The sequence below is a fragment of the Tympanuchus pallidicinctus genome, unplaced genomic scaffold (assembly GCF_026119805.1).
Source record: "Tympanuchus pallidicinctus isolate F22 unplaced genomic scaffold, pur_lepc_1.0 scaffold12, whole genome shotgun sequence".
Taxonomy (NCBI): Eukaryota; Metazoa; Chordata; class Aves; order Galliformes; family Phasianidae; genus Tympanuchus; species Tympanuchus pallidicinctus.
This window is the reverse complement of record NW_026294637.1, coordinates 12,806,098-12,819,211: the sequence shown is the minus strand read 5'-3', so window position 1 is coordinate 12,819,211 and position 13,114 is coordinate 12,806,098. Positions and strand designations below refer to the sequence as shown.

The 13,114-nt window shown below is 44.1% G+C and overlaps 1 protein-coding gene across 1 annotated transcript in view; it reads right to left on the bottom strand.

The window, feature by feature from the left end:
* Window positions 1–5,419, bottom strand: part of TCF12 (transcription factor 12) — a 158,014-nt gene extending 152,595 nt beyond the window's left edge. Inside the window, exon 1 of the mRNA XM_052672619.1 lies at window positions 5,345–5,419. The gene's annotated coding sequence lies outside the window, so the exon portion shown is untranslated. The remainder of the gene's footprint in view (window positions 1–5,344) is intronic.
* Between the last annotated feature and the right edge of the window lie 7,695 nt (window positions 5,420–13,114).

The window sequence follows — 13,114 nt, the reverse complement described above, 5'->3', positions numbered from 1 at the left end:
GGGCGACTCGCACAATGGCAATGAAAAAGGATCCTTAAAACCATGCGAGAACCTGAAATACCGCGGAGAGCTGCGCGCGGGGCAGCAGCACTGAGCTCCGTCAGCATAAGCGTGTACTTTTCTCTTTGCTGTACAGATAATACTGCACAGAACGACAGGGCTAGCCCACAGCTCCCAGGGCCTCCAACACACACCAGTTCACAGGAAGACCCCTACACGTGTCATGAAACTGCTATTTCTGCTAACAATCACCTGTAGTGACGTGTAATTGTCTTAAAATTATAACTTTATTCCAAAAAATATCACTTTTTGTTTGCCCTCAGACTGCAGGCTGTGAGGCTCCCACTTGAAGGCCTCTGCACGCAGCCCTGGCACTGGTGTGGGACACAAGATGCCCATACAGCCCACAACAGATAGTGTACAGCCCTATAAACCCCCTAAGCAGCTCCAAAGCAGACTCTTGCAGGTAAGGATCTCACCTATTTCTATACTGGGTGCAGAACACGTTGCATAGGTCAGATCTGGAACCTTTCTACTCAGTTTGTAACCCCTCCCTATTTCATGCTGACCAAACTAACATAACAAGGGCACTCAAGCACCAAGGCACAGTTCTCCACATCCACATGACATCATCTCTCACCTCTTCCCACAACCTCCAACCCCCTTCTGAAGCCGCTGCTTATCTCCTAGCCTTTCTCCTCTCCTACTCCCAATAAATTCCTCTTGTTCCCCACAAGGGACAGCAGGCTAAAATTAAGTAATGCACAATACATCCTCATCCTACCAGTCATGTGCAGAAAATAAAACAGAAACCAATGTGGTCCACACAATAAATAAATCAACTAAAGAAAAAAAAAAAAAAAAAAAAAACAACACACCTCTTCTTTGGGCTAATTACAGATTTTTTGAGAGACAGTACGGCCAAGGAGATCTCACTAACGCTTCAAAACACTGAATGAAAAGCCATTGGAATCCTTCCGGATCAGACAACGACCACTCTCTGTCATTTGCAGCAATGAAAACGCCTCCAGTTCTGTTCCTGCTTCAGCCCCCGGCTGTGGTTCTCTTCTTGCAGCTGCACAAATGCACACAGCACACTGCAGAAATCACACCAAATGGAACACTTTCCAGCTCTGCTAACAAAGCAAGGTACCTTCCTTGCTGCTGGAAGGTTGAAGTGCTACTGTCTTCTGCAACTGTTACATCACTGTCATGGTTCTATGTCTTTTGGGTTTCAGTATTCCACATCAAAACATCATGTAGTGTACAGGGCATTAACGCTGTCACGAATGTAGATTGATCTAGTCAACTCTATGACAATCGCTTTGCTTTCACCTCTCTAGAAATAAGGGGCTTGCAGCACCCATGGAGCAGTAGGATGGACAGCACAAAAGTGCAGGAGCAGTGACAGATGCCAATCATTGGCTGGGAACTTCACAAGAAGTCCTGCAGGCAGGGCTGAACTCCTGAAGATGCTTTCCCCACAGTATCAGTGAATTTTCTATTGCAAAGAATACAGTATTTTTACAGACAAATACCCTCTCCTTGGAGAACTGTGAGGTCTGCCACAAAGCAATGGAAGGATCAGACACCTGAACCTGCTCACACAGAGCCACGAGCAAGCTCCAGGCTGGCAGCACAGCAGTCATTCTGCAGTGCAGCCCTGGCAGCCGATGAACCAACACGGCCATGGTCAGCTCCAGCCACAGCAGCCGGGGAAGCAGCACTGCCAGATGGCGACAGCAGCGCTCTGCATGCGTCACCATGGTGGTGAAAGCGATGAAGAGTCACACACAGGACATAAAAAAATTAAGAGGAATATAAAAACCAAATCACTTGAGCACAAAGCCCTGAACATAATCACACTCACACACTGCTTCCTCAGTCACTGTGAACTGCTTTCCATCCGCTCCATATAGTGCAAACACTCGATACAGCAGACAGCTGTTGTGCATTTGGGGATGTGAGAAAATGTACTCTATATTACTATTTAATGTACCATGCCTGTGTGAGTAAAATCATTATGCTTGCATGTCTCCTTTTTGTCTTATTTATTCTTAAATGTACACACACACAACTAATTCATCTTCACCACCCAGGCTGGGAGAACTCTCTGGGTGCTCCCCAGCTGAGCATTTGACCCAGGATGGGGTTTCTGCAGGAAAGGTTCCTTCAAACAAAGCACGCACCCATGCACTTCATCCATAGCAAACGCTATTGCTCAGCAAATGAATACAGCAGTAAGAAAATCTTTCCTGCTTCACAGACAAATTCCAGCCTTCACCCGAAGCACTGAGCCCTCTGCTGCCAACAGACCTCCCAGACCAGGCAGCAATGCCCGTTGAGGTCAGTAGTAGGGACACAACTGCATGTTCTGCAGCCAATGTGGGCACAGCACTTCTTGGGAAACCCAATTCAGACCAACTACATTTAATGAAAGAATTTTGTCTTCAGGAGTGTTTCAGACAAAGCTCCTGGGGAGGCCCAGTGTTCCTCCTGCACCTCCTCCTCCAGCAGGCTTTGGGAAGGATCCCACCAATGAGCCAATGGGGCAGCAGCGACCCGGCCTTGCAACTGCAGCACTGATCAGTGCAGCTCATCTCACAGATAACTGAATTTGCTGCCTCCTACATTTGCTTCACAATAATTAAAATTATATAACATTTATTATATAACAGCCCTCAGGAGGAAGGATTCTGCGGGAAGCCTTGTGATGCAGCTGCTGCACAGGGCACAGAGGGCACACAGCTCCACGGCTGCCAACCAACGCTGCTCCTGTGGGGCCGCGTTGACTAAAAGTCACCCACAGCTCCACCTGGCTACTGCGGTGCAGGCAAAGGCTTCAGCCCGCCCTACGGCAGATCTTCCGAGATGAAATCATTAAAAAAGCAGACAGTCGTCCGGGGGAAAAAGAACCAAAAACTAGGGGAACGCAAGGAGCACCCCGTGGAGGGCCCGGCAAGGCGGCCGTCCCGCAGCAGCTCGGCCCGTCCCCGCGAGGGCGACCGCTGCGGACAGAGCCGCACCCGGCGCGGCGACGCCGTAGGGCCCCGCACCGCCCGACCCCGAGGGGCGCAGCCCGCCTCCAGCACCGCCCCGGACGCGCCGGACCGCGGCCCCGAGGAGCGGCGAGGAGCGGGGCGAAAGCGGAACGAGGCGTCCGCTCGAAGTCGGCCGTGCCCGCCCGGCGCCGCTCCCTGGGCTCGACCCGGCGCCCCTCGGCACGGGCACCCCCAGCGGAAGGCGGCCCCGCTCCCCGCCGCGGCCACCGAAAGTTGCGCTGCCGAACAATGCGGGGAGGACTATTTGTCCTTCCGCCGGCCGGCAGCGGCGGGGCGGGGGAAGGGAGCGGCGGAGGGGGCGGTGCGGCCCCGCTGCTGAGCCGGCGGGAGGGGCCGGGCCGCGCCTCGGGCTACCGGGGCGGGGCGGCTAAGCCCGCCCCGGGGCCGGCCGTAAAGCGGAGGCCGCCCGGTCCGGCTTCGGCCCGTCCCGCAGTGAGTCTGGAGTGGGGTGATGCGCTGCGCGCTCCTCCTCCGCCGGGCAGAGCTGCTTCGTGGTGCCCCTGCTCTGCTGGGGCTCGTGTCCGCGCCTGCGAGTCTGGCTTCGTAGCTCCGGGCGCCGTTCTTTCGGCACTCGAAAGCGCCGCTTCCCCCGCAGAGGGCCCACGGGTCCCGGCCCTGCCCCGCTGCTGCCCGCCGCGAGCGCGAGCTCTGCTGGTTGGCCCGCACAGACCGGGCGAGTTCTGATCCCGCTACCCGTAGTTCGGGAAACGAGCCCAGACAACGTCAGGGGCAGCACAAAGAGCTCTCGTCAGAAAGCAAACCTGAAATCAGACGTGAGAGGAGATCGGGACTTAGTTTGTTTAAATCAACCTGCTTGAAATTAGCTAAAAACAATTAAAAACAAGTTAAAGCTAAAAGCAACATCTTTTCCATTTTTACAGCACCTTCCTATCGCAAGTGTGGTCAGTGAACACAAGGTGATTCATGCTGCTTTGGTAACATTAAGCTAAGCTTGAATTTATTTAAACACCTAAATACCCCTTAACAAAGCACTCTGGCAATAAAACAGCGTGCCATCACTACAGAAATTGGTTCCTCTTCTCACCCTCTGGCAACCCAGGGTAGGCACTGTTGCTGCATTGCTCCCAAGCACCTCGTTTTAAGAAAACTCAAAAGCCCAGAAGTTGCAGATCACAACAGAAATAAAGACTTGTGTCCTTGAAATGATAAAGACAGACTATGTGATCTATCCTTCACTACAGTCTGATGTTAGCTTGCATCATGCATTTCAGTGGGAGTTCAGAAATATCCCCAAGCTCAGGGTCACTGCTGAGGGCAAGTGGGGCAAAGCATCCTTCCCACAAAGGCCTGTTACTCTGCAAGGCATTGGCTGGGCAGCTCAGAAATTAACCTGCAGGCAGGATGAAATGTGAGTGTCCTAACTTGCAGCTCAGTTTTTGAATGAAATAGCATGCAGATGATACTGCCTGCATTCACACAGGTCAATGCATTTTCTCAGCAAATTATAATGAGCCATCAACAAGGAGATCTCATTCACACAGTAGGAATGGAAACCAGAATTGGAGCAGAAAGAGAGCACCTTGTTTGTGCACCTATTAGTTGGAGAGATTTAGCACAAACTCAGACCTCCAGAGGATTCAGGCACCCAGCTGGGGCTTGTGGCCTTTGGCCCTTCACCATCCTGCAGAACAGTTTCTGATTCTCCCTGCCCCCAGGGGCTATAACCAGCAATCTATAACACCTTCCTGAATATTTCCTATTTCCTAAGTTTCACAGCAGCTACAAAATGACTCCTTTAATGGAGAAACTAATCCAATATTTAAGACCCTTAGTTACACAAGATCCACAAAATCTTGGTTTTCTGCCTCAGAACAGAAGAAATAGTTCCAGAAATAGTAATAGGATAGGATTATGATGTGCAACATATTGCTATTTACCAGATGTTATTTTAATGACAAACATTCAAGGCCAAACACCGTCAGCAAAGGCACTCCTGTTTCTACTGTACTAGCATGCATTGTTTCTTCCAATCTCCTCTTTTATTGCACATAGGCGAGACATCTATGCATTCACATGGTTTTAGCACCATCATGCACAGACGTGTTACAACCACATAGCTTCTGGATGCTACTGAATAAATAGCACAGGATCTTATTCAGGACTGTCCAACAGAAACTTAATGAGCCTACACTCAAACCAAAAACTGACTGTAGCAATTAGACAGGTCAGTATGATAGGAAGGGCATTACACCAGAGGTATAACAACAGAAAGGCTACCACAATAAAAAGACACTACAAAGAAAGGGAAAAGAATTGCTCACCAATATCAGAAAATCCTAGGTTTGCAGGGGAAAGCTCAACCAAGGAGGTATCTCCAGCAAGAAACCCTTCCTCACTGTAGTCAGACCTTAAATGAGGTCTAAGAGAGGTGCAGCCAGGCTCCCCCCCTTCTGGTCATACAGCTGAATTGCCTTCACCTGTGCTCCCAGGGCTGACCAGGTCCTTTCCCCAGATGCTCAATCAGGGGTTCAGGCCGTGACTCAACAGTTACCGTACACTGACATAGAAAATGATGCACATTATGCCCCACAGAAGGTAGCTCCATACAGGTCTCATTAGTCTGGAGCTGAAGAATACTCCACGCAAAGTGAAATTTCTAGGCTTTAGGGCGTAGTTTTGCTCTTGTGGTTCTTGTCTGTAGCGGAAATGCTAAGTCATGACTTGAACCAGTGATTGGGCACCTGGTGGGAAGGCAGGCCAACCCAGGGGGGCTCAGGTGCATGCAATGCAATGCAATGCAATGCAATGCAATGCAATGCTCCTGAGTGACTGGAGGGGATGGATGGATTCACCCTTTCCCAGATCTCATTTAAGGGTTGGCAGTGGAAGGAAGGCTGTTTTGTTACCTCTGCATACCTGAGGCATTCTGAAGGTAAAAAGATGCTTTTCTTTGTTTTTGTGCCTGTAGCTGTTGTATTTGAGCAAGTTCTCACTTGTTGTAGCCTAGGACCTTGCTGCCCTGCTGTTACTGCTGTGCTTTATGTTGTGTTAGCCTCTCCCACTCCCCATTTACTTTCTTAATAGTCTGTTTGTGTTTTCAGTCCTCTTCTACACGTATAGTAACAGTTGAAGCTTTTAGAGTCATTGTAAATCTCAGGTAATCCTACTTTAGCTGCAGGTTCTGGAGACCTGGTCTGTGTCAGGCATAGGCTTCTGAATGGAATATCTCCTTTAATCAAATTTCAATAGCTTACAAGATCACAGAACATTAAACAAGTTATGTTGCATGCATCTATCTTTTTCTTTGGACCGTCTTTATTCAGTAGGCTATCTCCAAAATAACAACTCAGTACAGCATCTGCTCCTTCTAGTTTATGTCTTTCTTGTGTTCTCAATGCAGTCACTTCAGTGGGTTTGTAGAGGGTGGAGAAGGCCCTGTGCCTTTTCTGTCTTGGCTTTGTTCAGAGTGAGAGATAATAATCATCATGAGAAGCTAAGGGAATTAATGTGAGAGCCAGGCAGAGCACAGTCATGCTGGGCAGACCAAGCAGAATGGTTAGAAGTCAGGCTTACTCTGCATCTGCCTTAGGACTGATTTCCTTATTTTCAAAAATCGCGTGGGGGTTTAGTATTTTTGAGACAAGTACTTTCTGTTAAATTGCATTAAAATTGGAAGATACATCTAAAAGTTGTTGGAGAGACAGAAAAGCAGGCAGATTAACTATATACACATAATTTTCATCAAGGAGAAATCAGAATGAAAGCAGTAATAAAATGTACAAAATGTACTTGCCATATTCTTGTTCTGATTGAAGTCTATGACATCAAAGTGGCATCAGAGGGAGACCGAAGTGCGGCTCTCCTACTTTTCCTTCTGTATCATTTTCAGCACAAGCATCGCATCCTGTCAAAAACATTTCATATTACTTGAAGAAATTTTTCATTAAATTCTGTAAGAAAAAAATATTATTTCAAAGTTGCAAGATTTTTCATTCAAACATTGTTTTGCATTAATCCCCTTTTTTCAATCTATTGAAATAATTCGGATTAGTTCTATGGCTTGTGGCAATTCCTGAAGCTTGTATTTGTTGTTGATGGTGATTGAAGTGATGATGGGGACCTGACCAGTGGTGCTGCTATCAGGGCACTGGACCAAAATCAAGGAAGTTCAGCACATACTTTATCTGAGGCAAGAATTATGGTACAGTTTGGAAACTTTTTTTCAGTGGTAGATTAGGATCAAACTTTTTAAAAGCTTTCAGTATTATGGCAAAGTAACAATAAATATTATGATCCCTCTTTTCATTTTTAATGTTAAGGAAAATATTTAGTAGCACAAATGCAAGGCTTGCAGCACCATCTCACTTTCCTGAACAACCTCAGGGTTTTATGTTTCTCTTAAGTGGAGCATGATTTTTTTCTGGGCTTTCAGCTTTGCTGATAATGACACACATACACTTAATTTTCTCAATTGCTTCATGTGCAAAATAAGAGCAGACAGCAACCTCTCTTAAAGGGCAACCACAAAAAGCACTGAAACTATAAGGTCTTCAAATCAAACGCACCTTAAAAACAAAAACAGGATTTCAGTAAATTTTAATCGCGAAGTGAGCAATACTCTGCATACCATTCAAGATGTTTTGACTTTGGATTACAGGATAGATGTATGCACAAAAGTTTGAAATGATTCATAGAAGTTCCTGCTGGGGCTCAGTAACTTCACTTGGGAAAGCTCTCCATGTTCATCTCAAGAAGTAAAATAAATAAAAACACCAACGACTCACTGTGATTTCATAAGCAGTAAGTAAAGAGACATTGCCCTACAAATTCTTTAAATATCATTTTAAGCTTTATGGAAAATATTTTTCAAAATTACTATCTGTAGAGATACTACCAGAATGTCTACATAGGACTTGCATTTCTTAAGTTGCTTTTAGGAACTTTACATCTGGCAAGGTTGTTCTCTCTGCTCAGGCAATGACCTTTTTCTTTTTTTTTTTTTTGGATGAGGAGAGTAGAGCATAAGTTTAACCTCCTGCATAAAATTTCACTTAATTTCTCTGATCATTTATCTTGACAGGGAATGGTTTCTATGGTTCTAACTTCTATCTGGTATTATGAAAACTTTATAAAACATATGTTGCATCTCAAAATTGGTGTAGCCTTTAAAGTTCTCTTTGAGTCAATTAACAAAAGAGGAACTAATGGAGTGTCATTAGGTGGGGTCTTACTGGAGGAAGGCGTCGTTTTGTTTAATGCTGCAGTTGTTTGTGTACCACGTGGTGGTTAACTGGTTTATGGTAAGACAGTGTGAGGTATCTATATCTAAAAATAAAAATGCTTTACTCGGTTTGTGAGACAAGGCTGCTTCTTGGATAGCTCTATTAATAAGACAAGATTTCTTCACAGGAAATTTTATGGCTATTTGGCAACTCGTAGCTTATGAATAAATAAAACAGCACAGATGTTTAGTACAAGTTATTACTTATCTGCACTTCGCATTTTCAGAATCTATTTTCCACCTCTTTGTTGAAGGATACACAATCATAGACCGTATAGTAGAGGGTCAGCTGGTCCAGAAGCGTGATGTCCAGAGTAGATGCAAGCCTAATAAGAAGGCCATAAAACAGCTAAAACTTAACTTCTAAGAAATAAGTCCCCAGCTTTTAATTTCCATAGGAGAGACTTTATTTTTATTGACAAGAACAGAGCTCAAGAAGCCTGCAAGAACTCTCTCAATGCAAGAGAGCTTTCCTGTGGGATTTCTTTTCAGGCTAGCAGTTAATGAAGAGCAGTAATATTATGATATGCTAACAGCCACGACAAAAGAGAGTACCAGGATGTTATTTGTGCACTATGATATTCGTGGTACTGGTCTTACAACCTGCTTAGTGTGACCTTCTTGGTCTGACTTAGCTCTGCCATACCTCACATAGCTGGTGATGCCCTTATATCACTGGGCTTGTTAACCATCAGAGGTCTGTTCTGATGTGACTTATCCTACAACACTGTGATCCTATGGTTCTTCGTATTAATTGGTTTAACATTTTTAAGCCCTTACACCAGCAGAGAGACTGTGCTTGAAAAACTGCTATAGGAACACAGAACTTTATCACAGAGGATGGTATCATGATGCCCCTTTAACCTACAGGCAATCTCTAGGAAGATTAGCAGTAAGATAACAGTCTCTCAGATGTAGAAAAAATGAAACCGACTTATTTAGAATGATGTAAAGCCAAATTAAAACTAGGGCAGAAAGCTTTTGGGGGAATTGACACAGTAAATAAAAGTGGCTGCTGCCACTGACACCCTGCAGGGCCCTGTGAGACATCATGGAAAGTGTCAATGTGATTTATTTTTACAAATTATTCCTATGGGCATTATATATGTATTTGGTGATGGAAAAGAACTTGTGTCTTTAGAGATACTACATGAAGATTCACAGTAATCTAGCTTAGTTTTTTTTTAAATCCCACTTACTGAAGTTAAAGTGTAATAGAATATTGTATACAAAATGCATTGTGTCACAAAGCAGTTTGTTAGGCTAAGTATGTTTTTAAAAGTCAGTGAAGTTAGAAATGAAACAGATGAGGCAATAAGCAAAAATATTTTTCAGTTTTCAGATAATATATTCAATACACTTCCTACACTGCAGTTTCATTTTCTTAATTGTATCAGATAACCCTTCAAGAACTTAGACAATGGAAGAGGGTAGATCTAGACTAGATATGAGGAAGAAATTCTTTACTGTGAGGGGAGTGAGACACTGGAACAGGTTGGCCAGTGAGGTTGTGGACGCCTCCTCCCTGGAAACATTCAAGGCCAGGCTGGATGGGGCTGTGAGCAACCTGGTACAGTGGGAGGTGTCCCTGCCTACAGCAGGGGGTTGGAACTAGTGACCTCAAAGGTCCCTTCCAAACCATTCTGTCGTTCTATCATTTTATGAAGTGGTTCCCATTCTTGGTGTTTGTAGAGGACTATGGTTTATGTCCAAAGGCTGTTTCAGAATAATTAGGAATCTGGAGAATGGAAAGCATTTGTAAATGTTTTCCTGTTTCATCTATGTGCATTCTCATTATGTTGCTAATGGTAAAAAACAACAACAAACAAAACAACAACAAAACTGTTGGCTTAGGAATCATGATATAAAAACTGTGTTCTGTGTGCCAGGGCCCTGAGTGTACTATTAAGCTTTAATGGGTCTGACTAACCTCATGTGAATGCATTCCACACAATTTGACTAAAGGCTCCTTCTAAGTGCAGGTTAAGGCTTTTAGTCCCCTCTGGAACTGTTTATTACTTGTGCCTGCCACTAAGCCTGTTCCTGAGGGCTGTGAGGCATTCCTTGATGCACCTTAGGCCCTGTTGTGCCTGATGCTCTTTGGACCATATAGAGGACCTACTACCACCCTGCTCTGCCTGCCTGTCTCCAGTACTGTAGGACTGCATGAGGTCCTCTGGGCTCATTTTCCTTAAAGAATAACCCTGTTCTTCCTGTTCCCTGGTACTGTGTGTAAACTGCATTTCTAAGAGAGAAACTGTGGAAGAACTACGATAAAGCCAGAAGAGTGCTAAGTGTGTGGGTATGTAACTTCATTGTCTTGTGGTGAACTGCAGCGGGACCTGGGTGCTCTTTCTGGGTTTGCACTTTGTACTTGTTTCCCTGGAAACATGGGATAGCTTCGAAGTCTACACAGACCAATACCAGTGTACACAGGACATGATGACCCAGGAAGTTCCTGCTGTAGTAAACAGCAAGAGACAGCTTATGCAGGATGACCATTATAGTGAACACACGGATTTCATAATATATAAGGATATGAGCAGAGTGGCAATTACTGTAAAGCAGTTGGTGCATGTGATGTTTCAAGACTAAGGCCCGTTTTGACCATTAACAAAGTCTTAATCTTTTCTTTAAAATTTTATTGGGAGAGAACAAAAACCATTATGTTTTCTGATAAAACATGAAATTCCGTATTACCATTTAAAGATCTTTGAAGATGGCAGTTTATCTTGCATATCTACTGCTCAGTTTAATTTCTAGTATGTTAAAATGTGGAGTAATACTCAATTTTTTTGTCCAAGCAAAGTGAGTTTCACTGAGTAATTTATCAGTTAAGTGTTAGGGATGAGTCACATCTTTACATAGTGTCATCTTTCTATGGTAATGCGAGAGCGTGTCAAAAATATTGCCACTGCTGTTTATTCAGTCCGTTGAAAGCACTTTGTTCAAAGCAATGTTTGCTTTATCTAATATGGCTTCAAGTCCAAATTAAATGAGCTTTTTTGCCACCGTCAACAGAAGAAGCAAATTCTTTTGCTGCCTCAGCTCTCTGCCTCGAGCACTGATTGTGTCACCCTTCAATTATGCTGCAAACTTTAGTGTCTATGCCTTCAGCGATTGAGGAGTCGCTTTGCCACTGTACTCTCATCCCTAATGTGAGATTGATGACTGATGATTCCCTTTTCTAGAGGCCCCATTTCATTTGCTGTGCATTACAACTACTACATTCTCTTCCAGAGGCTGAGAGACTTAGACCTGATTTTCCAGACTCTTCCAGGTACATACACTTTGCGCTGGGCAAATGAGCACCCTGTCTCATATATGCCAAGTTGCATATCAAATTACTTATTGAAGTGTTACCAAAACAAACAAAAATCAGCAGCTGACATTGAAATGAAAATGTGACCAACCTGTTGAATTTCAGTTCACTGCAGGATCTGTATATCAGTAAGATCCTACAGTATGCTTCAAACTCTTTCATCCAGAGAATAGCCTAAATAAGCAATACAAGCATGCGAGGAGACTGATTTATTTAGGCGGTGGTAACACCATAAAGCATTCCTTCAGTTTCAAACTCATGCTCCAAAGTATACAAAGCTGGTGAAAGTGGTGATACAACCATGTGTTCGAAGGTTGGTTTGAAATTTTGCATTACACAGATCTGGAAGATCACAAGTCTGTATCTGGGTATTATAGATAACTGAAAGGCTAATCTTCTGCAGAACTCCCTTATCTGGTCAATGAGAATTAATATCAATTGTGCTTTCTAGAGAAGAAGACTTCAGTATTTGACTCAAAATGTCATAAAACTACATAAAGCCATAAAACTACAGCAAGAAACTATGTGAGGAGGGGCCCAAGGCTAAAATAGCAGGTGTTTTACAAGCCAGGATTGAAATCATTTGGCAGCGCTGCGTGGTGGAATCTTGCAAAGGCTCTTCAACCATTTGGTTTAAGCACAAACCTCATTTTCATGAATTTAAAATTCTCTTTTTTTAATAGTGAGAATATTTTTCATTAGGTCTTTTTGTGGTTATAAAAACATAGCTGGGCTTCTTCACTGTTGAAGAAACTGATAAATTCTTGGATACAAGTGAGGATTCGTATATGTAGGTTGCTTTGAAAGTAATGTCCCATTTATTTCCCTCAAAACTACAACAGAGCACAATAACACCATTTGATAGAGCAGATTCTCAGCTAAAAATGCTTTCTTAACACAATCACCACCAGTAGCTGGGTGTTTTTATCAGCAATGAACAAAGGCCTGCGTGCTGCACTTGTAAAAATCTGCACCAGCAGAGGTGCCCCTCTCACTGTCACTGCTACTGAAACGCAGCACCCACCACCTCACTGTGCTCACATCCACGTCAACATCTGTTATAGCCAACTACAAAGGCCAACCACTTTAACTCCTCCAATTCCTACCACTTCCCAGAAACTTGCCATGTTGTATTGCTATTTTAACAATATTTCTTGCAGTTCCCAGCATCCTCGCTGAGTGTGACCATTTAGCCAATTCCTTATCCAGCATGTGGTCTGTCCATCAGATCCATTTTTCTCCAATCTGGCTACGAGGATGTCATGCAGGATAGTGTGAAACATTTTGCACAAGTCCAGGTAGATGATATCAGTTGCTCTTCCTTTTTTCACTGATGCTGTAACTCCATCATAAAAGATGTTTGGCAGACGTGACTTGCCCTTGGTGATTCCGTGTTGGTTACCACTAATCAACTCATCTGTGATGTTATGCTTCCAAATGTGAGCAGAATATAAACGTTCTGCTGGCTTTTAAATATACTTATCTTAT